The sequence below is a fragment of the Pinus tabuliformis genome, chromosome 1_1, assembly GCF_031772625.1.
Source record: "Pinus tabuliformis cultivar Carrire ecotype Pingquan chromosome 1_1, CPIR1, whole genome shotgun sequence".
Taxonomy (NCBI): Eukaryota; Viridiplantae; Streptophyta; class Pinopsida; order Pinales; family Pinaceae; genus Pinus; species Pinus tabuliformis.
In genome coordinates, this window is record NC_142297.1 from 377,544,904 (window position 1) to 377,570,288 (window position 25,385).

Consider the following 25,385-nt stretch of genomic DNA (forward strand, 5'->3'; position numbering starts at 1 on the left):
TAAGCAAATACGGCTGAGGTAACCACAAACCAATCTTTGGATTACAGGTTCTAGCCCACCTGCAATCAGAGAGGGCTCTCTCTTTCTGATTTATCTTTGTTTTGGGATTTTAGGCTAGTTATGATGCACTGAATTTTGTCTAATGTTTGGTTGAATGATATCTTCTAACAGCTGAAATGCAATGTTTAGAGGGTTTTAGTCCATTGGGAATTGGAGTTTGTGATTATGTGTTGTTTGAGGTATTTAGTGAGAATGCTGATACTGCAGAGCCAAATGGGCACTCATGAAACAACCTTCAAATTTGGGAAGTATGGATTGTAATCAGTCAGTGAGAGGCAATTAAGGATCTCTTACTATGCTGGTGAGATGGAGAAATGAAATATTGCTAAGGAGCAACTCAGAATTCTTGAACAGTATTTACTATGAAAGATTCAGTGTAAATGTGGGCAATTAAGAATTTCACATTCATAACTAATTCTGAAGTAAACATATTTAACAGCAGAGATTGAGCTTAGGGTGTTTAATAAACAAATCCTGAGCTATTCTTTTTCTCTAATGCTAAGACCAAGAAACATGCAGCATATATGGATTTTGTAAGCGAATGGAACATAAAGACACAGTTCAGAAAACTTATTGTATCATGACATAACGCAGGAATCCTGCAGCAGCAAGTAAATTCATCATAACACATCAAACAACGCAGAGTTTCAGGAACTTCATCAGCTTCTTGTATTCAAAGTCTGTAATTACAGTGTAGCTCTTCAGAAGAAAAATCATCAACCCCAAACATGTTATGCGTGGGGATATATATACAAAAGTGTTTCACAAAATATCTGAAAGATGAGTCATTGACTCATAACTTTCTTACCAACTTTCCAAAAATAACAGAGACAACAGTTATTTCTATTAAAAGATTAATAAACAGTTGTTTATCTATGTCAGAGTTCTTTGACTTTGCAACCAACTGGGCTGACCGAGTGCTTTGCGTCCGCTTCGAGGAATTTTGCCTTTTTTGCTGCTAGACCACGACGCTGCTGTTGCGGTCGCATCATTTGTAATCATTCACTGGTGCCTAGTCATCATCTTTGTCATTGAGTTGCCCTCCCTATTTTCACCCAGGTAAGCCGAACATGTGAGTCATTTGAAAAATGCTGACTCGAGATTGATCAAATAAGATTTCAAACAAAATTTGATTTTTCAAAGCAATGTTTCTATCATGCCTCTCCACCATTCTTCAGTAGGCAATTGGTGTCTCTGAATTTTAATCAGAGTCTCATCGGCTTCAGTATATTTGTAGTAATTTGGAGGTGTTTCAAAAAGGTGCTTGATCTCATGCTCAATAAAAAACAAATTTTCTAACTTTTCATAGAGAGTCTGCCCAGATGGGGGCCCTGTTTCCTCTGAACTGCTTGCGGATGCTGTTATCTGATTTGTTGCATAATTGTTGAGCCTCTTGGCATAATGCTCATGTGATAATAACCTTCCTGCACTAGTTACCAAGCTGGGAAGGCCTCTGTTATGTAATTCTGTGATCTTTGTAATAAATTCATTTATGTCTGTCTGCATCTCCTGACACCTTCTGTCCAATGTCTGTGCATAATTCCTCAGGGTAAGCACCCTTTTTATTAGTAAAATGGTATCAGTCCTATTTCTGATACCCATTCCTGCTAGCTGAAGGCCAGTGCGATTGTTGAGCACTTGTATCATTCTGTTGGCTATTTCAGGCATACTCCCTAGGGATGCCCAGGCTCTTTGACTTTCTGCTTTTGCCCTGCCTAGGAGATCCATTTGCTCATGGATAGTTTCGATGGACTGCCATTGGTCTGTAATGGATTGCCCAATGTTGGCCCACAGAATCTTCTTGACTTCACTTATAACTTTGTCCAGAGTAAGCTCTTTTTCTAACTCCTTTATTCTTTTTTCAAGAGCCCTTACCTCTCTTGTTCTTTCAGCTATGCTCTGCTTTGATTTATCATATTTTTCTTCAATCGCAGCCAATTTTTCTTTAGTCTCATTCAGTTCAGCCATCTGTACTTCTAGTGCTTCAAGCTCCTTCATCATATTCTGCATGCTGAGGCTGGGCACCTGTTCTGATGTTGTTGCTGGTGCTGAGCCTGAAGGGCCTGCCTCTGATGTTTGTCTGGTGGGAGGACCTGCTGCAGTAGTTGCAAGTGGCACATCTTCAGTGGCTGTAGATGTCTGTGCTGGCTGAGTTGGTACTTCACCTTGTTTTGCTTTTAATGCTACCTCCAATGCACCCTCTGTTTCCATCAATCTCTTATATAAAGTCAAGAGTAAAGCAACCACATCCTGATCCTTCTTTTTCTCTGCAACCTCTCCAGTCTGAGGGTGAAGGGTAGCTGGTAGCTTGATATGCTTTCTCAGAGCCGCTATGTCTTCATCTCTTTTCTTCAATAGTGCCTGCACACCCTTAGGGTCCTTTGGATCATGTCCCAGCTCTATAATAATTTCTTCCAAGGACTTGATTCTGTTGTCCTTGGCTTGAGATGATGCCTTTTCTAATTCTAGCTGAGCAGTAGTATTGTGTAGAGAATTTTGCAATCGGTGTGCTAATAGAGTTTTATCAGCCAATGTGGAATAGAGCATCTCCCCTGTTTGCCTGTGTAGCTCGATCTGGTCCATGGGGTGGATGTCTTTGGCAAAAATCTCCAAATTGGTTCTGATATAGTCAGCAGCTGATTGAGGTTGCTGCATAGTAGGCCTAAAATGACTGAGAGTCATTTTTTGTTCTTGAATATCATAAGCCGACATTAGCCTCTGCTGATTAGTTGGTGCCATCTTTAAGAGTTGATTGTAGATCTGGTATCTGAGAGGCTCATTTCTTTTCTTGATGTCTATGAACTGCTTCTTGATACTAGAGTCTGCCTTGGACCGCTGCCTTGAAGAACTTACCTCTGCCCCATGTTGCATCTCTTGTTCTTGCTGCAAGGAGCTGGCCGATGTTTCAATGCTAGGAGGGAGCATAGTATCGGTTGGTCTTTCAGGCATTTCCTCCTCAGAGAAGGGATTTAGCCTTTGCCTTTTCTCACCTTGCTGATCTGTTGAAGTGGTAGGAGGAGTCTCCTCTTGCCTATCTCTTTTCCTCATTCTTTCCTCATTAGCTGGTGTTTGTAAAACTGTAGACTCAACTGTTACCTCCTGCCTTGGAGGGATTTGCTCTTGTGTTTGCTGCTCTGTGGAGGCAGGTGCCTTAGCCATGCCTTCTTGCTGCTCTACTTGCTGCTCCAAATTAGGAGGTGACTCCTCTTGTTGTACTGCTTTGCCTTTAGCCATGTTTGCTGCTTGATCAGTCGCTTTGGCAGACTGCTGGGGAACAGTGGACGATGAGGCAGTTTCTCCAAGATGCCGAGGGGCTGGAGACCAAACCTGTCCAAAATATTCCAAGTCAACTGCTTTTTCTAATTTCTTAATGGCTTTTTCTGCTAATTCTTCTTCAGAATAATCCTCCACTAATGTGCCTTCTCTCCACTCTAGTTGGTTAGCATATTTTTCAATTTGTGGAATGCTAAAGTGATCATAGGTAGCAAGCCTATACTTGATTCTTCTGAGGCTTATGAAATGGTTAGGGTCATATGGTGCCCAATAGAAGCTTGTCTCGAGATGGAGGCTTTTTAGAATCTTGTCTGCCTCTTCCCAAGCTTCTTCCCTCTTGTTAAAGATAAATGGACCAAGTTGGTGCTTAATTTTCAGCTGTGCTTTCTTATTTCTGCTATGAAAGTGGATCATGTCTGCATTGCCAAACTGCCGGAAGTATTCTAATGCAAAAAGTCTCATGGGAACGTACTTTGGCAGTCTGTATGGGGCTAGCTCACAGCCATATACTCTGATCACTGTGTGGTCTTGGTAGAAGTACCAATCTCCAATGCTATAGTTCTTTGAAAGCTGGAGGATCTTCTGCATGTCATCGGTGAGTCTAGGAGGAGGGGAACTCTGCAGCAGGGACAAGGCTAGATGAATGAACAAATCAATGAACTCACAGTAGTTGTATGGAGAGTAAAAGATATGGTGACAGACTGGTGTCCAGTACATTACTGACCTCCTGTTTCCCTTTGCATCTAACTTCCTGAGGAAAACAGGAAAGCTATCCGGCTGATTGTACAATAACAGATGATATATATAGGAGGCGTATTTGAATACCCTCTCTCTCTCCAGATTCATGAACTGTTCATGAATCTTGTCGGCTATAAATGTAGCATAGTCATACTGGACAGCAGGGGGCTGTCCTGGAGTGAACATGGATAGCATTACCAAGATTATCTCATCCACAAACTCACTGGTTTTGAATCCTAAGATAGAGGATATCATGTCTACTAGCAGTCTCCCTATGTCATTGAACCAGACATGTAGATAAGGGGGAGGCTGTCGGGGCTGGCAATCTGGGAGCATGAACAATTGGCCAATTCTTGTAATTTGTGAGCTGGACAGCTTGGCACCTTGCTCCAGCAAAAGTTGCATAGAAAGAGGAGTCAGTGGCCTTGCAGATTGAAACTGTAGCATTTGGTTGATGGCTTCAGGAGTAATATGGAATAATACAGAGCCTGAAGGACTCAGAACAACCCTTTGATTGGGGTCATAACTTGTGCAGCATTGGTGAATCAAATCAGGGAAATCATTCACCTGAGGGAGATAATAGATTGGTAAGTGGGACTTCCAGATTCCCAAGATGTCAGTACCATCTCTGTGTTTTTTCTTTAGCTCACAAACGGTTTCTATGTGATATTTGTTACATAGTTCAACCGTTTCCTTCATTTGATAATCTCTGTCAGCAAGGGCCAACCATTCTAGGTCTTTATGTGGGGCATTCAGAGGTGCAATATTCAATGCCACAGGGGTCTCCATTGTTTAGCTGTCACTTGGAGTTGAATTTTACTTGATTTTTGGACAAAGGTAACACAGAGCAGTGAATTTCGATGGATAAAGTAATTTGCAGAGAGAAAAGGGCTAATATGGGTGAAACAGAGGTAAAATGCTGCTTAGAGAGGTAAAATTGTGTAGTTGTGGTTCTTCCGCAAGGCGAGAAATGCTCGCTATGGGGTCTGAGTTTAGCGAGAAAGCAATGAGTGCGGGAATTCGATGGATTGAGGCTAAGAAATTGCCCTCTGAATGACCTTGGTTTACATTTACAGTCGCAGGGGAATTCGGTTGTTATTTGAGCTTTTAACAGTAGGTGATTGAAAATCAGGTGTGCAGAGGTAATGGTAAATACCTGATTTTTCCGCGGCTTGGGGGTTGCTAATAACCGTAAATCCTTGGCGGCAGCAGCTCAGGGATGAATTTCTTGAGGTTGGCGGAGGACGACGTAAACGGCATGCAAGTTACACAGTGCGCGTTTAGTGAAAAATGGGAAAAAAATATGATTTTTGCGCGATAATATGGAAAAATTGGTTTTTGGCGCCTTTTTGATGGATGATGTCAGCATGACATCATTGGTCCGGTCGAGTACGGAGGAATGACGTGTCAACTGGTGATTGGGTCGACGTGGACGAGCGACGTGGTGGACAGGTCGGAACAATGGCGGAATGGAAGCTGACGTAACACTGATGCGGTAATGATGTGGAGCGGAAAGGGAGAGCGGTAAGCGGTATTGTTGGACCGCTCTTGGTACGGGCCCAATTTGTGTCGGAGGCCGCCCGATCCAACAAGAAATTGACACGCGCCTCAGGCCCTACGTCATCCTCTGACACTTTTCGGGTGGTAAAGGACGTCGATCAGGGGAGGTCCGAAATTGCTGAGGACTATCGGATGGGAGGACCCGGATCCGACAGATGACGGAACGCGAAGATGACAGAGAGATACGGCGGGGCCCATCCAATAAACAATTATTATTTATGGAAAACTATGCCAGGATAAAACTTTGGATAATGAAATTGTGGGTTTTCTGAGGTTTTCGGGGATAAATGGTAAACGATATATCCATTTATAAGGTGCGCTTAGTGTTACTAAATCAACCGGGTGTTGATTCAATTCCCAAAAATAAAGTATGAACAAATATTCCATGGACTCCGACTTCATCACACTTCCAAACTTTGGGATATATGGCTAGATTGCCCAAGGGGGGGAAATATATATATTTCTGGGATTTTTTGCACAATAATGCTATAATAATAGGGAATGGGAGAACTTAGGGAGCTATATAGTAAGTTTAGAAGTTAATATGAATTTGAGATGTGGAAGAGAAACAGAGAGCTAAGTTTAAAGAGTAAACTTAGATTTAGAAGCAGATGAGGGTGAGGAATGATTTTACATAAGAAATGTGGCTTCTTTTCGGAGAAGAAGGTCACAATTTGTCATGAATTTTTCAAAGGAGAAATGCAAGGAGGACTGTTTAGGGAGATCCTAAAGTCCTCAAGGGGATGTTAGAAAGAGAGTCTCTGGGGAAAACAGGGGAAGTTAGACATGCTTCCATATTTTATCATCAAACTGCTGCATGGATACCTCTGCAAGTGCTAATATGTGCCTTCTTGATCAAGGTCAAAACTGAATAGAATCAGGCTTCTGCAACTTCTGGCTACCTACCCAGCTTAGTACCTAGCATTTTTTGTTACTTCAGGGAGGGTGCACTTAGACTTGCAAACCCTCAATTGATCTTTCTTTTTCTTTTCAAATGATTTGCTATCTAAAACTACCCTTATCACTTCCAAGGGCCCAGATTAAGCAATTGGGCGCCTTTATTCTCTACCTAACTACTAATCTGCCAAGCTTGAACTGTTTGGACAGATTTTCTTTCTCTAGTCTAGAACAGGCAATTTAAAACATGGCATGGCCCAGCTTGAACTGTTGGGCCATCCATTAAGATAGCAGTGGCATTTTGGTTGGCCACTTTCCTGGTCTTTCTTTGGGGTTCACTTCAATTATTTTTTCTGACCAATTCATTTTCTTGCCTTTTGATTATTCTTTTAAGGCATACCCTCTTTACATTCTTTAACTGTCTGTCTCCTTCACAAAAATATAACCTTTGTATCATCAAAGATGAACATTTTTGGCACTTCCATTGTCAATCATGAAAAATGAAACCCTATTGGTATAGGAGGCTAACAGTGGCTCCACTTGGGGATGACTTTTCCAGATGAAAAGTCAAGAACAGCAGGTCAGATCGCCTTGTTTTTTCCATTCTTGTTGCAGTCTGAATTTTCCTTTTGTTAGAGATCATTGATCTGAATCCTAGAAACTTGTATGAAATATCCATTAAGCTGATTTGCTGTGAAATTACAGCTCTGTTTTACTTGTTTCTCTGAGTATTCCTCATTACCTTGATAGTTCCCAAGTGTTTTCTCTTGCTTTCCAATGATAGGATCAAAATATATATCAAAAATGGTGCAGCACCTTGGTCCTTCTTAAAATCAGCTCCACTTGGACCTTTATCTATCCGCTGTAAATAAACATACTGAAAATACAAATATTTATGTACAATATGTGGCTGTGTAGTGTTTCATCAAAGGGGGTCAAAATAATGCTTGAGCATCCTCCCATTGACTGGGCCTTCCTCAGTGTTTGAGCCATCCAAACTCTTTAGGAAATAGGTGTTATTGCCTTGTACAACATAAATGATATAGGGTCCCTTCCACAAGAAATCAAATTTACCATGTTTTCCTTTGTCCTCCCTCCTGGAATCCCATCTCAGCACTTTGCTTCCTATGAAGAAGTCTTCAGCTTTGGTTCTTTTGTCAAATATTCTCTTGAGCTTATCCTGCAGTACTTGGGTTCTTTGATAGACTTCCTCTCTTGTTTGCTGTAGGTGAATTGTCTGATTGATCCTTCTTTGAATGTCATTTGGCTCAGCTTGTATCTCCTGCAGCAACTTGATTACAGGGACTCCCAAAGATGAAGGAAATCTTGCTTCCATTCCATAAACTAGTTCGTATGGGCTTGTGCCAATGGATCTCTTAGTGGTCAACCTGTCTGCCCATAGTGCATTTACCATCTTCTTATGCCAATTCTTTTTTTTTTCCTCCAAAACCTTTTTGATGATATTGATGGGACTTTTGTTAGAAGACTCAGCTAGGCCATTTCCTTGCGGATAATAAGCTGTGGAATGACCCAAGGTCATATGATATTTATGGCAAAAGTTGATCATTTTTTTGGACTTGAAAGCAGCAGCATTGTCTGTAATAATTTTATCTGGACAGCCAAACCTGGACAAGATGTTGGTTTCTAGGAATTGTATAATGATGGAGTCATTGGCTTGCCTACAAGGGATGGCCTCTATCCATTTGGTAAAATAGTCTGTAGCAGTCAAAATCCACCTATGCTGACCAGAGGATAAAGGGTGGATTTCACCAATGAAGTCTAAACCCCATTGTTGGAATGGTCTTTCAGCTGAAATAGGTTTGAGTGGTAGAGGTAACAACTTTCTCTTGCCTTCAAAGATTTGGCATTTATGACAGGACATTACAAATTTTCTCACATCAGTAAACAAGGAGGGCCAATAAAAACCAGCCCTTAGGATTTTATCAGCTGTGGATTTCCAGTATAAATGTCCTCCACAGTCACCTGCATGGAATTCCTTGAGGACATTGTTAGTTTCATCCAAAGTTAGGCATTTAAGTAAGATTCCTTCATGATTTCTCCAAAACAAAACATTATCTATGATACAAAACTTTGATGCTTTCATTTTCAAGAACCTTTTCTTAGTTCTGGACAACCCTGGAGGAGCTTGCAGGTTTAACAATACAAAACATATATCAGTGTACCAGGGAGATTGCATAAAGGCTTGGTTGATCTGTGGAGTCGCCATCTCCTCTTCGTTGTCCAGTTCATTAATGTCAAGGGCTTGGAAATTGGTTTCAGTCATTAGCTTAGCTAGACCTTGTCCTTTCACCAGTTTGGTAGGCTTGATTTCCATGTCATATTCTAAGATATTGGCAATCCATTTGCCCCTCCTACCTTCAATTCCTTCTTGGGTTAAAATGTCCTTAACCACTGCATTTGGGACGTAGGCAATTACATGAGAATACAAAATATAGATTCTAAAGTCTTTGATGGCCTTTACCAATGCATAGGCTTATTTTCCATAATCTGATATATTAATGGGGCATCTCTAAGGGCTCTGCTAAAAAAATGCAATGGATTTTTCACATCCTTGGTCATCTTTTTGTAATAGTACCGCAGAAATTGTATGCTCAGATGCAAAAGAAAAAATGATGAAATCTCTATCAAACCTGGGGCTTGTTAGGACTGGTGTGTTTGTCAATGCTCTTTTGATATCCTCAAAGGCTTGTCTAGCTTCCATGGTCCATTTGACCTTGGAATCCTTTTTCAACATATTGTTTAACAGTCTTATGAGCTCAGCCAAATTAGGAATGAATCTTCTCAAGAAGTTGATCTTTCCTAAAAAGCCTTGTAGTTCTTTGATGTTTCTTGGATGAGGTACTTGTAGGATAGCTTGAATTCTGTCCGGATCAATCCTAATACCATCTCTCGAGATTATATGCCCTAGGAGCTTGCCTTCCTCTAGGCCGAACAATGATTTCTTTGGATTTAAAGATATGCCATATTTTCTACAAATTATGAAAACCTGCCTCAAATGTTCTAAGTGTTCTTGGTCTGATTTTGAAAAGGCAGTAAGATCATCCAGGTAGACCACCAGAAAATCATGGATTTCGTTGGCGAAGGCTATATCCATTGCTCTTTGGAATGTGGCCCCTGCATTCTTAAGCCCAAAAGGCATTTTGACATATTTGAAAGTTCCCCAAGGTGTTGTGAAGGCAGTTTTGTCTTGATCATCCGGGTGTACTAAAATCTGATTGAATCCAGAGAATCCATCTAATAATGAGATCCTAGAGGCTCCCACTACCCTTTGTAGGATATGATCCATTTTTGGTAAGGGGTAATGGTCTTTGAGAGAGACTTTGTTCAAATTTCTTAGGTCAACACACAGTCTGATCTCTCCCGTCTTTTTCCTAGTAGGCACTAAGTTTGAAATCCACTCTGAGAACCTGATTGGAGGAATGATCCCGACTTCATACATATGTTTCACTTCTTTTTCAATGAGAGGAAGGAGCACATGGTTCACTCTTCTAAGTTTTTGTTTAAAAGGTTTTTGGTTTTCTTTTAAAGGTATGGTGTGCTGGATGACTGAGGTATCATAGGATTTGAGGTCCTCGTAACTCCAAGCGAAAATATCTTGGAATTCTTTGAACAGTTCAATGTATTTCAACTTCTGATCAGCTGGTAATGCCTTGGATAATTTTATCATTTTGGGATTGTCTGTGGTTCCAATGTTACAGTCTTCAATTTCAGCATTTAGAGGTTGCATTTTTGGTTTTCTTGAGATATCATTTGAATCAAACAGATCCTCCAAAGGGGTTAAACCTATGGGCAGAAAATTATCCTTTAACTCAATTACCTTTGCTTCTGTTTGAGCCAGTTCATCTTCATCTATTTGCCTCAACTTTTGTATACATTTGTTGCTAAAGGTGGTAGGATGCAAAACCAGGTTCGTTGTTTCAGCTGATATATTATGTGTAATTGTGTGTGCCTATTGTTGATCATCTCTAGTGCTTGAATCAATATTAATGCTGGAGAATTCCTCTTTTAGAGTGAGGAAGTTATTTATCTGTGTGTCACTCTCAAAGACTTTCGAATTCTTGATGTTATCCGGGACTGTAGGCCTATGTTTGATTTCAGCAGTGAAAGTGTGGTTGGGTTTGAAAGGTAGCTTGCAAGTGCTGGCAAACGTTGCCAAGCTATGAGCATGTAAATTAAGTTCTCTAGAAATTTTAGTTAACTACGATTTTGAGAAGGTATCAAGTACTTGGATAGCTGCTCTCTTATAAGCTCTCAACCTTAGATCATTTGTGGTAAAGTTTCCTTTCATCTGTTGTATGATCAGATCTGAATCTCCTAAGATTGAAACTTTGGTTGCACCCAGATTTTTTATGAGTTTGAGACCTAACAAAAGGGCCTCATACTCAGCCATATTGTTTGTGCATCGAAAGTTTAACCTATATGCATGACCCTCAGCCTGGTCATTCTGCATGTTGTGAATCCAGACTCCTGCCCCAGCTCCCAACTTATTTACAGAACCATCAAATTCTAAATACCATAAGGTTTCGTGGTCAAGGCTTGGATTGAGACTCCTAGAAAGTTGGATTATGGGCAGATTGGTTTCTTGCAAGTCATTTGATGCATCATCCTTCTTTGTTGTATCAACTATATGAAAAGTTCTTTGATCTTGAGAAGCACATTGTTGATTCACTCCCTCAGTCTGTGCTGCCACTAATAATTTGGAATAAGCTTTGGTGCATATGTCAGCATTATACAAAATGAATGAATCCATGTCCGAATGTATTGAATAGATGGGGAAGTTTTGGGGTTTTTCTTGGCTACTCACCACATATTTCATTAGTGTTTCACGATATAATCTCTTTGGCTGTCCAAAGACTGAAATGGTGGCGTATAACATGTCTAGTTGCAAAGATCCTTGAAGTTTGGCCCCCGAAGATCTGGATAAGAGCATACCGTACTTAGGTGGAATGTCAGCTACCACCACATCCATCAAAATCGTTTTGGTTGGGTATTGGATAAGGAGACACATAGATCTTTAATTAAGCCTAAGCACCTGACTTGGCTTGAATCAAATGAGAATAGATCTTTATAAGGTCTTGTGATGTCTAGGTCTAGTTTTTCCATTACAGATTTGGGCATTAAGTTATGTGAGGCCCCGGAGTCAAACATTGCATTATGTAAAACCTTATCATGAATGTTTAAACTGACATAGAAGGGTGGAACCCCTCCATTTGCTGTCTTTCCATTGACCTCAGGACCAAACAGTAATTCGGGTTGATCATCTAGAACATTCACAGCATCCTTAGTGTCTGATATTTGGAGCGACCTATTAATCTGCTGTCTATACATTTGATGTTTGGCCAATTCAGAGAGAGGGACAACTATCTTTAGCTTACTTATTTATGTTTCTAAGTTAAAGGGCTTTTCCATTTGAGTCTTTGCAGTAAGTGCAGCAGATCTTTCCTTTTCAGCTGGATTTTCAGTAATCTTTTCTTCATGATTGGCATGATTTTGAACAAAATCAGTCCTAGATTTATTTTCAGAGATGCTGTTTGAACTTGCTTTTGAAGGGTGGGATGGGGACAGCTGGTTTCCAGAGGGCTGCGCATCTGATATATCCTCCACTGTGACTTTTCTTGGATGTAGATCTCTTTTATCAGAGGATTCTTGAAGCACAGCTTTGTCCTTGGTCCTTTTGGCTGCTTAGTGTCCTTTGGTTTGAAAGGTTCAGGTACATCTATGGTTCTATTTCTTAATTTGTACTATTTATGTACCTCATACACCGCTGCATCATAGCCTTCCCTAAAGTCAAAAGACTCTCCTGATTTAGTTTGAAATTGATTACAATTATAGGCCTCTTGATCTTCTTGTGTTAGAAAGACCTGATGTTCAGTGTCCAGACCCATTAGGTTACTGTGAGGATCCTTGGTGGGTTCACTAGATGTTGAGGCCTCAGCATAATTTTGTTGAAAAGGGGGTCTAATGTGCTGGTCGAGATCAGCCCTTCCAACATTTGGATTTTGGTTCTTTCTAAAATTTGGGTTTCTAGCAGTACTCGGTTGACCTTCCCATGATGATTTTCTTTCTATGGTTTCTACTCTGTCCCCAAGTCTGTCCATGCCTTTGATGATTGCATCTAGCTTTTGTTCAAATGCTGAAGGTTCTTCCTTAAAAGTAGTCCTTCTCTCATCTCTTGCTCTATTCCTCTTAGCAATAAGGTTCGCCTCTACACTGACAGCTATGTTTTGCATGTCTGCCAAGGTTGCAGGGGCTCTTTCCCTCAATTGATATGCCATGTCAGCATCAAATCCATCCAGGAATTTGATTAAGGCTAAATCAGGCGGAGGCCTAAGGTTTTGAGGGATGGCATTATATACGTTGTTAAATCTTGCACAATAATCTAGGACAGTTTCTTGTGGGCCTCTTCTTATGGTATCATACTCGGATAAAATATGTAGTGGGTCTTTTTTCTTTTCCCATGTGTTGGTAAAGGATTGGTAAAGCTCATCTGGAGTGGTTATGGAGTTTGCAGCAAGTGATCTGAACCAAGTTCTTACAACACCCGTTAAACTCTGAATAAAAATTCTCATTCTCACACTGTCATCATCTATCTCGTAGTTTTCAAAATAGTCTTGCATCTTTTTGGTATGCTGAAGGGCTGTAAAAGGACCGGTATTGTCAAAATAGGTGATTTTGGATTGGTAATCTTGAGGTAAAGCTCCAGGATTAGCAGGCAGTTGCAGGGGTGCATATCTATTGGCCATATTGGCAGGGATAAGTGGAACAACGGGGATAAATGGAACAACAGAGAGAACAGGGATAACAACGACAGTTTGTGTAGTGGATGGAGGTGTGAAGAATGTGTTTTGAGAAGTGGATGAGGAAGAGGGAGAAGACGGGGTTATGTGAGGACGAACTGTTGGTTTAGCAGGGGTTGGGATATAACTTTGCTGAGCTGCCTCAGGGCTGGAACCAGCAATATCTTCTTGTTCTTCTTGTTTCCTAAGAATCTTCGGGATTAAATTGGGATTATCAAAAACAGCTGGGGGATTTGGATCAGGATTTGACCTGGTATACCTAGTTTTCTTTTTAGGAGCCAGCTTCTGAATTTGTTTTTGGTATTTTTGGGATTGTTTTGTAGAAATAATAAGGAACTGCTCAAAATTTGGAACAGTTACCCAGAGACTAAAACTAGCATGAAGTTTGACTGAAGCAGCTTTTATTTACTCCTGTTAATGCAAAGCAAAAACAGTTTCAAAGGCTTCCTGGTTGGAATTCAGGCTTCATCTGTAGTTCTTAAAAAGTAGATAACAGTTGAAAAATTCGTTCTGTCCCCAGTGGAGTCACCAGTTATGTTATCACTCAGGTTGTTCCCTTTGACTCCTAAGGGAATACGGTCGAGGTAACCACAAACCAATCTTTGGATTACAGGTTCTAGCCCACCTGAAATCAGAGAGGGCTCTCTCTTTCTGATTTAGCTTTGTTTTGGGATTTTAGGCTAGTTATGATGCACTGAATTTTGTTTAATGTTTGGTTGAATGATATCTTCTAACAGCTGAAATGCAATGTTCAGAGGGTTTTAGTCCATTGGGCATTGGAGTCTGTGATTATGTGTTGTTTGAGGTATTTAGTGAGAATGATGATACTGCAGAGCCAGATGGGCACTCATGAAACAACCTTCAAATTTGGGAAGTATGGATTGTAATCAGTCAGTGAGGGGAAATTAAGGATATCTTACTATGCTGGTGAGATGGAGAAATGAAATATTGCTCAGGAGCAACTCAGAATTCCTGAACAGTATTTACTATGAAAGATTCAGTGTAAATGTGGGCAATTAAGAATTTCACATTCATAACTAATTCTGAAGTAAACATATTTAACAGCAGAGATTGAGCTTAGGGTGTTTAATAAACAAATCCTGAGCTATTCTTTTTCTCTAATGCTAAGACCAAGAAACATGCAGCATATATGGATTTTGTAAGCGAATGGAACATAAAGACACGGTTCAGAAAACTTATTGTATCATGACATAACGCAGGAATCCTGCAGCAGCAAGTAATCTCATCATAACACATCAAACAACGCAAAGTTTCAGGAACTTCATCAGCTTCTTGTATTCAAAGTCTGTAATTACAGTGTAGCTCTTCAGAAGAAAAATCATCAACCCCAAACAAGTTATGCGTGGGGATATATATACAAAAGTGTTTCACAAAATATCTGAAAGATGAGTCATTGACTCATAACTTTCTTACCAACTTTCCAAAAATAACAGAGACAACAGTTATTGCTATTAAAAGATTAATAAACAGTTGTTTATCTATGTCAGAGTTCTTTGACTCTGCAACCAACTGGGCTGGCTGAGTTCTTTGTGTCCGCTTCGAGGAATTTTGCCTTTTTTGTTGCTAGACCACGACGTTGCTGTTGCGGTCGCATCATTTGTAATCATTCACTGGTGCCTAGTCATCATCTTTGTCATTGAGTTGCCCTCCCTATTGCCGCCCAGGTAAGCCGAACATGTGAGTCATTTGAAAAATGCTGACTCGAGATTGATCAAATAAGATTTCAAACAAAATTTGATTTTTCAAAGCAATGTTTCTATCATGCCTCTCCACCATTCTTCAGTAGGCAATTGGTGTCTCTGAATTTTAATCAGAGTCTCATCGGCTTCAGTATATTTGTAGTAATTTGGAGGTGTTTCAAAAAGGTGCTTGATCTCATGCTCAATAAAAAACAAATTTTCTAACTTTTCATAGAGAGTCTGCCCAGATGGGGGCCCTGTTTCCTCTGAACTGCTTGTGGATGCTGTTATCTGATTTGTTGCATAATTGTTGAGCCTCTGGGCATAATGCTCATGTGATAATAACCTTCCTGCACTAGTTACCAAGCTGGGAAGGCCTCTGTTATGTAATTCTGTGATCTTTGTAATAAATTCATTTATGTTTGTCTGCATCTCCTGACACCTTCTGTCCAATGTCTGTGCATAATTCCTCAGGGTAAGCACCCTTTTTATTAGTAAAATGGTATCAGTCCTATTTCTGATACCCATTCCTGCTAGCTGAAGGCCAGTGCGATTGTTGAGCACTTGTATCATTCTGTTGGCTATTTCAGGCATACTCCCTAGGGATGCCCAGGCTCTTTGAATTTCTGCTTTTGCCCTGCCTAGGAGATCCATTTGCTCATGGATAGTTTCGATGGACTGCCATTGGTCTGTAATGGATTGCCCAATGTTGGCCCACAAAATCTTCTTGACTTCACTTATAACTTTGTCCAGAGTAAGCTCTTTTTCTAACTCCTTTATTCTTTTTTCAAGAGCCCTTACCTCTCTTGTTCTTTCAGCTATGCTCTGCTTTGATTTATCATATTTTTCTTCAATCGCAGCCAATTTTTCTTTAGTCTCATTCAGTTCAGCCATCTGTACTTCTAGTGCTTCAAGCTCCTTCATCATATTCTGCATGCTGAGGCTGGGCACCTGTTCTGATGTTGTTGTTGGTGCTGTCACTTCTGTAGCTGGTGCTGAGCCTGAAGGGCCTGCCTCTGATGTTTGTCCGGTGGGAGGACCTGCTGCAGTAGTTGCAAGTGGCACATCTTCAGTGGCTGTAGATGTCTGTGCTGGCTGAGTTGGTACTTCACCTTGTTTTGCTTTTAATGCTACCTCCAATGCACCCTCTGTTTCCATCAATCTCTTATATAAAGTCAAGAGTAAAGCAACCACATCCTGATCCTTCTTTTGCTCTGCAACCTCTCCAGTCTGAGGGTGAAGGGTAGCTGGTAGCTTGATATGCTTTCTCAGAGCCGCTATGTCTTCATCTCTTTTTTTCAATAGTGCCTGCACACCCTTAGGGTCCTTTGGATCATGTCCCAGCTCTATAATAATTTCTTCCAAGGACTTGATTCTGTTGTCCTTGGCTTGAGATGATGCCTTTTCTAATTCTAGCTGAGCAGTAGTATTCTGTAGAGAATTTTGCAATCGGTGTGCTAATAGAGTTTTATCAGCCAATGTGGAATAGAGAATCTCCCCTGTTTGCCTGTGTAGCTCGATCTGGTCCATGGGGTGGATGTCTTTGGCAAAAATCTCCAAATTGGTTCTGATATAGTCAGCAGCTGATTGAGGTTGCTGCATAGTAGGCCTAAAATGACTGAGAGTCATTTTTTGTTCTTGAATATCATAAGCCGACATTAGCCTCTGCTGATTAGTTGGTGCCATCTTTAAGAGTTGATTGTAGATCTTGTATCTGAGAGGCTCATTTCTTTTCTTGATGTCAATGAACTACTTCTTGATATTAGAGTCTGCCTTGGACCGCTGCCTTGAAGAACTTACCTCTGCCCCATGTTGCATCTCTTGTTCTTGCTGCAAGGAGCTGGCCAATGTTTCAATGCTAGGAGGGAGCATAGTATCAATTGGTCTTTCAGGCATTTCCTCCTTAGAGAAGGGATTTAGCATTTGCCTTTTCTCACCTTGCTGATCTATTGAAGTGGTAGGAGGAGTCTCCTCTTGCCTATCTCTTTTACTCATTCTTTCCTCATTAGCTTGTGTTTGTAAAACTGTAGACTCAACTGTTACCTCCTTCCTTTGAGGGATTTGCTCTTGTGTTTGCTACTCTGTGGAGGCAGGTGCCTTAGCCATGCCTTCTTGCTGCTCCACTTGCCGCTCCAAATTAGGAGGTGACTCCTCTTGTTGTACTACTTTGCCTTTAGCCATGTTTGCTGCTTGATCAGTCGCTTTGGCAGACTGCTGGGGAACAGTGGACGATGAGGCAGTTTCTCCAAGATGCCGAGGGGCTGGAGACCAAACCTGTCCAAAATATTCCAAGTCAACTACTTTTTCTAATTTCTTAATGGCTTTTTCTGCTAATTCTTCTTCAGAATAATCCTCCACTAATGTGCCTTCTCTCCACTCTAGTTGGTTAGCATATTTTTCAATTTGTGGAATGCTAAAGTGATCATAGGTAGCAAGCCTATACTTGATTCTTCTGAGGCTTATGAAATGGTTAGGGTCATATGGTGCCCAATAGAAGCTTTTCTCGAGATGGAGGCTTTTTAGAATCTTGTCTGCCTCTTCCCAAGCTTCTTCCCTCTTGTTAAAGATAAATGGACCAAGTTGGTGCTTAATTTTCAGCTGTGCTTTCTTATTTCTGCTATGAAAGTGGATCATGTCTGCATTGCCAAACTGCCGGAAGTATTCTAATGCAAAAAGTCTCATGGGAACGTACTTTGGCAGTCTGTATGGGGCTAGCTCACAGCCATATACTCTGATCACTGTGTGGTCTTGGTAGAAGTACCAATCTCCAATGCTATAGTTCTTTGAAAGCTGGAGGATCTTCTGCATGTCGTCGGTGAGTCTAGGAGGAGGGGAACTCTGCAGCAGGGACAAGGCTAGATGAATGAATAGATCAATGAACTCACAGTAGTTGTATGGAGAGTAAAAGATATGGTGACAGACTGGTGTCCAGTACATTACTGACCTCCTGTTTCCCTTTGCATCTAACTTCCTGAGGAAAACAGGAAAGCTATCCGGCCGATTGTACAATAACAGATGATATATATAGGAGGCGTATTTGAATACCCTCTCTCTCTCCAGATTCATGAACTGTTCATGAATCTTGTCATCTATAAATGTAGCATAGTCGTACTAGGCAGCAGGGGGTTGTCCTGGAGTGAACATGGATAGCATTACCAAGATTGTCTCATCAACAAACTCACTTGTTTTGAATCCTAAGATAGAGGATATCATGTCTACTAGCAGTCTCCCTATGTCATTGAACCAGACATGTAGATAAGGGGGAGGCTGTCGGCGCTGGCAATCTGGGAGCATGAACAATTGGCCAATTCTTGTAATTTGTGAGCTGGACAGCTTGGCACCTTGCTCCAGCAAAAGTTGCATAGAAAGAGGAGTTAGTGGCCTTGCAGATTGAAACTGTAGCATTTGGTTGATGGCTTCAGGAGTAATATGGAATAATACAGAGCCTGAAGGACTCAGAACAACCCTTTGATTGGGGTCATAACTTGTGCAGCATTGGTGAATCAAATCAGGGAAATCATTCACCTGAGGGAGATAATAGATTGGTAAGTGGGACTTCCAGATTCCCAAGATGTTAGTACCATCTCTGTGTTTTTTCTTTAGCTCACAAATGGTTTCTATGTGATATTTGTTACATAGTTCAACCGTTTCCTTCATTTGATAATCTCTGTCAGCAAGGGCCAACCATTCTAGGTCTTTATGTGGGGCATTCAGAGGTGCAATATTCAATGCCACAGGGGTCTCCATTGTTTAGCTGTCACTTGGAGTTGAATTTTACTTGATTTTTGGACAAAGGTAACACAGAGCAGTGAATTTCGATGGATAAGGTAATTTGCAGAGAGAAAAGGGCTAATATGGGTGAAACAGAGGTAAAATGCTGCTTAGAGAGGTAAAATTGTGTAGCTGTGGTTCTTCCGCAAGGCGAGAAATGCTCGCTATGGGGTCTGAGTTTAGCGAGAAAGCAATGAGTGCGGGAATTGGATGGATTGAGGCCCAGGAATTGCCCTTTGAATGACCTTGGTTTACATTTACAGTCGCAGGGGAATTCGGTGGTTATTTGAGCTTTTAACAGTAGGTGATTAAAAATCAGGTGTGCAGAGGTAATGGTAAATACCTGATTTTTCCACGGCTTGGGGGTTGCTGATAACCGCAAATCCTCAGCGGCAGCAGCTCGGGGATGAATTTCTTGAGGTTCGCGGACGATGACGTAAACGGCATGCAAGTTACACAGTGCGCGTTTAGTGAAAAATGGGAAAAAATATGATTTTTGCGCGATGATATCGAAAAATTGGTTTTTGGCACCTTTTTGATGCATGATGTCAGCATGACATCATTGGTCTGGTCGGGTACGGAGGAATGACGTGTCAACTGGTGATTGGGTTGACATGGACTAGCGACGTGGTAGACAGGTCGGAACAATGGCAGAATGGAAGCTGACGTAACGCTGATGCGACAATGATGTGGAGCGGAAAGGGAGAGCGGTAAGCGGTATTGTCGGACCGCTCTTGGTACGGGCCCGGTTTGTGTCGGAGGCCACCCGATCCAAAAAGAAATTGACACGCGCCTCAGGCCCTACGTCATCCTCTGACACTTTTCCGGTGGTAAAGGATGGCGATCGGGGGAGGTCCGAAATTGCTGAGGACCGTCGGATGGGAGGGCCCGAATCCGACAGATGACGGGACGCGAAGATGACAGAGAGATACGGTGGGGCCCGTCCAATAAACAATTATTATTTCTGGAAAATTGTGCCAGGATAAAACTTTGGATAAATGAAATTGTGGGTTTTTTGAGGTTTTCAGGGATAAATGGTAAACGATATATCCATTTATAAGGTGCGCTTAGGGTTATTAAATCAACCGGGTGTTGATTCAATTCCCAAAAATAAAGTATGAACAGATATTCCATGGGACTCCGACTTCATCACACTTCCAAACTTTGGGATATATGGCTAGATTGCCCAAGGGGGGGAAATATATATATTTCTGGGATTTTTTGCACAATAATGCTATAATAATAGGGAATGGGAGAACTTAGGGAGCTATATAGTAAGTTTAGAAGTTAATATGAATTTGAGATGTGGAAGAGAAACAGAGAGCTAAGTTTAAGGAGTAAACTTAGATTTAGAAGCAGATGAGGGTGAGGAATGATTTTACATAAGAAATGTGGCTTCTTTTCAGAGAAGAAGGTCACAATTTGTCATGAATTTTTCAAAGGAGAAATGCAAGGAGGACTGTTTAGGGAGATACTAAAGTCCTCAAGGGGATGTTAGAAAGAGAGTCTCTGGGGAAAACAGGGGAAGTTAGACATGCTTCCATATTTTATCATCAAGCTCCTGCATGGATATCTCTGCAAGTGATAATATGTGCCTTCTTGATCAAGGTCAGAACTGAATAGAATCAGGCTTCTGCAACTTCTGGCTACCTACCTAGCTTAGTACCTAGCATTTTTTGTTACTTCAGGGAGGGTGCACTTAGACTTGCAAACCCTCAATTGATATTTCTTTTTCTTTTCAAATGATTTTCTATCTAAAACTACCCTTATCACTTCCAAGGGCCCAGATTAAGCAATTGGGCGCCATTATTCTCTACCTAACTACTAATCTGCCAAGCTTGAACTGTTTGTACAGATATTCTTTCTCTAGTCTAGAACAGGCAATTTAAAACATGGCATGGCCCAGCTTGAACTGTTGGGCCATCCATTAAGATAGCAGTGGCATTTTGGTTGGCCACTTTCCTAGTGTTTCTTTGGGGTTCACTTCAATTATTTTTTCTGACCAATTCATTTTCTTGCCTTTTGATTATTCTTTTAAGGCATACCCTCTTTACATTCTTTAACTGTCTGTCTCCTTCAAAAAAGTAGAACCTTTGTATCATCAAATATGAACATTTTTTGGCACTTCCATTGTCAATCATGAAAAATGAAACCCTATTGGTATAGGAGGCTAACAGTGGCTCCACTTGGGGATGACTTTTCAAGATGAAAAGTCAAGAACAGCAGGTCAGATCGCCTTATTTTTTCCAATATTGTTGCAGCCTGAATCCTCCTTTCGTTGAAGACCATTGATCTGAATCCTAGAAACTTGTATGAAATATCCATTAAGCTGATTTGTTGTGAAATTACAGCTCTGTTTTACTTGTTTCTCTGAGTATTCCTCATTACCTTGATAGTTCCCAAGTGTTTTCTCTTGCTTTCCAATGATAGGATCAAAATATATATCAAAAATGGTGCAGCACCTTGGTCCTTCTTAAAATCAGCTCCACTTGGACCTTTATCTACCCGCTGTAAATAAACATACTGAAAATACAAATATTTATGTACAATATGTGGCTGTGTAGTGTTTCATCAAAGGGGGTCAAAATAATGCTTGAGCATCCTCCCATTGACTGGGCCTTCCTCAGTGTTTGAGCCATCCAAACTCTTTAGGAAATAGGTGTTATTGCCTTGTATAGCATAAATGATATAGGTTCCCTTCCACAAGAAATCAAATTTACCATGTTTTCCTTTTTCCTCCCTCCTAGAATCCCATCTCAGCACTTTGGTTCCTATGAAGAAGTCTTCAGCTTTGGTTCTTTTGTCAAATATTCTCTTGAGATTATCCTGCAGTACTTGGGTTCTTTGATAGATTTCCTCTCTTGTTTGTTGTAGGTGAATTGTCTGATTGAACCTTTTTTGAATGTCATTTGGCTCAGCTTGTATCTCCTGCAGCAACTTGATTACAGGGACTCCCAAAGATGAAGGAAATCTTGCTTCCATTCTACCCATAGTGCATTTACCAGCTTCTTATGCCAATTATTTTTGTTTTCCTCCAAAACCTTTTTGATGATATTGATGAGACTTTTGTTAGAAGACTCAGCTAGGCCATTGCCTTGCGGATAATAAGCTGTGGAATGACCCAAGGTCATATGATATTTATGGCAAAAGTTGATCATTTTTTTGGACTTGAAAGCAGCAGCATTGTCTGTAATAATTTTATCTGGACAGCCAAACCTGGACAAGATGTTGGTTTCTAGGAATTGTATAATGATGGAGTCATTGGCTTGCCTACAAGGGATGGCCTCTATCCATTTGGTAAAATAGTCTGTACCAGTCAAAATCCACCTATGTTGACCAAAGGATAAAGGGTAGATTTCACCAATGAAGTCTAAACCCCATTGTTGGAATGGTCTTTCAGCTGAAATAGGTTTGAGTGGTAGAGGTAACAGCTTTCTCTTGCCTTCAAAAATTTGGCATTTATGACAGGACATTACAAATTTTCTCACATCAGTAAACAAGGAGGGCCAATAAAAACCAGCCCTTAGGATTTTATCAGCTGTGGATTTCCAGTATAAATGTCCTCCACAGTCACCTGTATGGAATTCCTTGAGGACATTGTTAGTTTCATCCAAAGTTAGGCATTTAAGTAAGATTCCTTCATGATTTCTGCAACACAAAACATTATCTATGATACAAAACTTTGATTCTTTCATTTTCAAGAACCTTTTCTTAGTTCTGGACAACCCCAGAGGAGCTTGCAGGTTTAACAATACAAAACATATATCAGCATACCAGGGAAATTGCATAAAGGCTTGGTTGATCTGTGGAGTCGCCATCTCCTATTCGTTGTCCAGTTCATTAATGTCAAGGGCTTGGAAATTGTTTTCAGTCATTAGCTTAGCTAGACCTTGTCCTTTCACCAGTTTGGTAGGCTTGATTTCCATGTCATACTCTAAGATATTGGAAATCCATTTTCCCCTCCTACCTTCAATTCCTTCTTGGGTTAAAATGTCCTTAACCACTGCATTTGGGACGTAGGCAATTACATGAGAATACAAAATATAGATTCTAAAGTCTTTGATGGCCTTTACCAATGCATAGGCTTGTTTTTCCATAATCTGATATTTTAAGGGGGCATCTCTAAGGGCTCTGCTAAAAAATGCAATGGGTTTTTCACATCCTTGGTCAGCTTTTTGTAATAGTACCGCAGCAATTGTATGCTCAGATGCAAAAGAAAAAATGATGAAATCTCTATCAAACCTGGGCCTTGTTAGGACTGGTGTGTTTTTCAATGCTCTTTTGATATCCTGAAAGGATTGTCTAGCTTCCATGGTCCATTTGACCTTGGAATCCTTTTTCAACATATTGTTTAATAGTCTTATGAGCTCAGCCAAATTAGGAATGAATCTTCTCAAGAAGTTCACCTTTCCTAAAAGGACTTGTAGTTCTTTGATGTTTCTTGGATGAGGTACTTGTAGGATAGCTTGAATTCTGTCCGGATCAATCCTAATACCATCTCTCGAGATTATATGTCCTAGGAGCTTGCCTTCCTCTAGACCGAACAGTGATTTCTTTGGATTTAAAGATATGCCATATTTTCTACAAATTATGAAAACCTGCCTCAAATGTTCTAAGTGTTCTTGGTCTGATTTTGAAAAGGCAGTAAGATCATCCAGGTAGACCACCAGAAAATCATGGATTTCGTTGGCGAAGGCTATATCCATTGCTCTTTGGAATGTGGCCCCTACATTCTTAAGCCCAAAAGGCATTTTGACATATTTGAAAGTTCCCCAAGGTGTTGTGAAGGCAGTTTTGTCTTGATCATCCGGGTGTACTAAAATATAATTGAATCCAGAGAATCCATCTAATAATGAGATCCTAGAGACTCCCACTACCCTTTGTAGGATATGATCCATTTTTGGTAAGGGGTAATGGTCTTTGAGAGAGACTTTGTTCAAATTTCTTAGGTCAACACACAGTCTGATCTCTCCCGTCTTTTACCTAGTAGGCACAATGTTTGAAATCCACTATGAGAACCTGATTGGAGCAATGATCCCGACTTCATACATGCGTTTCACTTCTTTTTCAATGAGAGGAAGGAGCACATGGTTCACTCTTCTAAGTTTTTGTTTAAAAGGTTTTTGGTTTTCTTTTAAAGGTATGGTGTGCTGGATGACTGAGGTATCATAGGATTTGAGGTCCTCGTAACTCCAAGCAAAAATATCTTGGAATTCTTTGAACAATTCAATGTATTTCAACTTCTGATCAGCTGGTAATGCCTTGGATAATTTTATCATTTTGGGACTGTCTATGGTTCCAATGTTACAGTCTTCAATTTCAGCATTTAGAGGTTTCATTTTTGGTTTTCTGGAGATATCATTTGAATCAACAGATCCTCCAAAGGGGTTAAATCTATGGGCAAAAAATTATCCTTTAACTCAATTACCTCTGCTTCTGTTTGAGCCAGTTCATCTTCATCTATTTGCCTCAACTTTTGTATACTTTCTTTGCTAAAGGTGGTAGGATGCAAAACCAGGTTCGCTGTTTCAGCTGATATATTATGTGTAATTGTGTGTGCCTGTTGTTGATCATCTCTAGTGCTTGAATCAATGTTCAAGCCGGAAAATTCCTCTTTTAGAGTGAGGAAGTTATTTATCTGTGTGTCACTCTCAAAGACTTGCCAATTCTTGATGTTATCCGGGACTGTAGGCCTATGTTTGATTTCAGCAGTGAAAGTGTGGTTTGGTTTGAAAGGTAGCTTGCAAGTGCTGGCATCAAGACTCCTGCCCCAGCTCCCAACTTATTTACAGAACCATCAAATTCTAAATACCATAAGGTTTCATGGTCAAGGCTTGGATTGAGACTCCTAGAAAATTGGATTATGGGCAGATTGGTTTCTTGCAAGTCATTTGATGCATCATCCTTCTTTGTTGTATCAACTATATGAAAGGTTCTTTGATCTTGAGAATCACATTGTTGATTCACTCCCTCAGTCTGCGCTGCCACTAATAATTTGGAATAAGCTTTGGTGCATATGTCAGCATTATACAAAATGAATGAATCCATGTCCGAATGTATTGAATAGATGGGGAAGTTTTGGGGTTTTTCTTGGCTACTCACCACATATTTCATTAGTGTTTCACGGTATAATCTCTTTGGCTGTCCAAAGACTGAAATGGTGGCGTATGACATGTCTAGTTGCAAAGATCCTTGAAGTTTGGCCCCCCAAGATCTGGATAAGAGCATATCGTACTTAGGTGGAATGTCAACTACCACCACATCCATCAAAATCGTTTTGGTTGGGTATTGGACTAAGGAGACACATAGATCTTTAATTAAGCCTAAGCACCTGACTTGGCTTGAACCAAATGAGAATAGATCTTTATAAGGTCTTGTGATGTCTAGGTCTAGTTTTTCCATTACAGTTATGGGAATTAAGTTATGTGAGGCCCCGGAGTCAAACATTGCATTATGTAAAACGTTATCATGAATGTTTAAACTGACATAGAGGGTGGAACCCCTCCATTTGCTGTCTTTCCATTGACCTCAGGACCAAACAGTAATTCGGGTTGATCATCTAGAACAT

The 25,385-nt window shown here is 40.6% G+C and overlaps 1 pseudogene; it reads left to right on the forward strand.

Moving 5' to 3' along the window:
* Positions 1–19,718: 19,718 nt before the first annotated feature.
* Positions 19,719–25,385, forward strand: part of LOC149213211 (polygalacturonate 4-alpha-galacturonosyltransferase-like) — a 72,329-nt pseudogene continuing 66,662 nt past the window's right edge.